Here is a 1,032-nt window from a genome sequence, read left to right on the forward strand (position 1 = left end):
TGTGCAGGGGCTGCCCTGGGCGATGTCTGAGCCTCTGTGGTCACAGCTCCTGGTGGACAAGTTTCCACTGAAGGGACAAGGACGACGGAGCAGTGAAGGTGACCCAGCTGAGGACTGACCACATAAAGCACGTGAAGAACTGAACAGCAACTAGGCACAGGCCCAGTGCACACTCGGCTCCTCACAGCTTTCTCTACCCTCACCTGCAACAGATGCAGCACAGCGAACATGTGGATTCTGGAAGGTTCTCAGGTCTTTATTTGCTCTCTCAAATTCTAGGAATTGACTTATTTAATTAATCCATCAACCTCTCATAGCAGATATTTGAGAAAACTAATTTATATTCAGATTCTTATTTTCAGTAGGGAAGTAAGAAGTTGCAGCTCAGTGCACATAAAGTTGAGGCTGAGATGGAGACATCCAGCCCCACCTCTCTGGAACAGGAAAGATGACTGGGGAAGAAACACTGGTCAGCGTGGGAACAGGGGTCACGGCGGACACGGGGGTGGGCTGTCTCTCCACCTCCTCACATTATGCTAACAGGGACGCAGACACATTCAGATGCCTTTGCAGAAAGAGATGCCAGAGTGTCTTCAAAAGGGAGACGTGAAGAAATCCTGCTTCTCAGTTCCACACAAGACAGTTGTCTCAGGCTACAGAAAACAACAGTCACGAACAAAAAATTCAAGTCAGTCATGGTAAGTGATGACACTCTGAACAGCCACCACACACTCGAAACGTTACAATCAAAGAATCTCCATTACCCAGGCCTTTCCCCTCTGCCCCCCGCCCCCCCACTCTAGACCCCAAGAATCTCACCTTTTCAAGCCGTGAGAGACACATCAGAGCCCTGGGCACTGTCGTTGGCTGGGGTACAACAAAAACAGGACATGGTCAGAGCCCGCAGGAGACATGGGACAAGAGGAATTACAGGGTTGGTGAGCTCCTCCACACTCCCACCCCCACCACTTACACGCAGCCTGAGAGTAGCTCCCTCCTTTTCCACCTGTGGGAAGAAAATATCCTGTGAGG

General features: G+C 50.6%; 1 long non-coding RNA gene and 1 pseudogene across 2 annotated transcripts in view; both read right to left on the minus strand.

Annotated features, from left to right (window-relative positions):
• LOC105533527 overlaps positions 1-1,032 on the minus strand; it is a 125,118-nt pseudogene that overhangs the window by 122,136 nt on the left and 1,950 nt on the right. The window lies entirely within an intron of this gene.
• LOC105533526 lies at positions 236-1,011 on the minus strand. Its single transcript, XR_001005124.1, has 3 exons — positions 974-1,011; positions 820-867; positions 236-653 (listed from the first exon to the last, which is right to left on the minus strand). It is a non-coding gene; the product is annotated as an uncharacterized LOC105533526 (long non-coding RNA).

This window comes from Mandrillus leucophaeus, unplaced genomic scaffold (genome assembly GCF_000951045.1).
Source record: "Mandrillus leucophaeus isolate KB7577 unplaced genomic scaffold, Mleu.le_1.0 Scaffold1259, whole genome shotgun sequence".
Lineage (NCBI taxonomy): Eukaryota > Metazoa > Chordata > Mammalia > Primates > Cercopithecidae > Mandrillus > Mandrillus leucophaeus.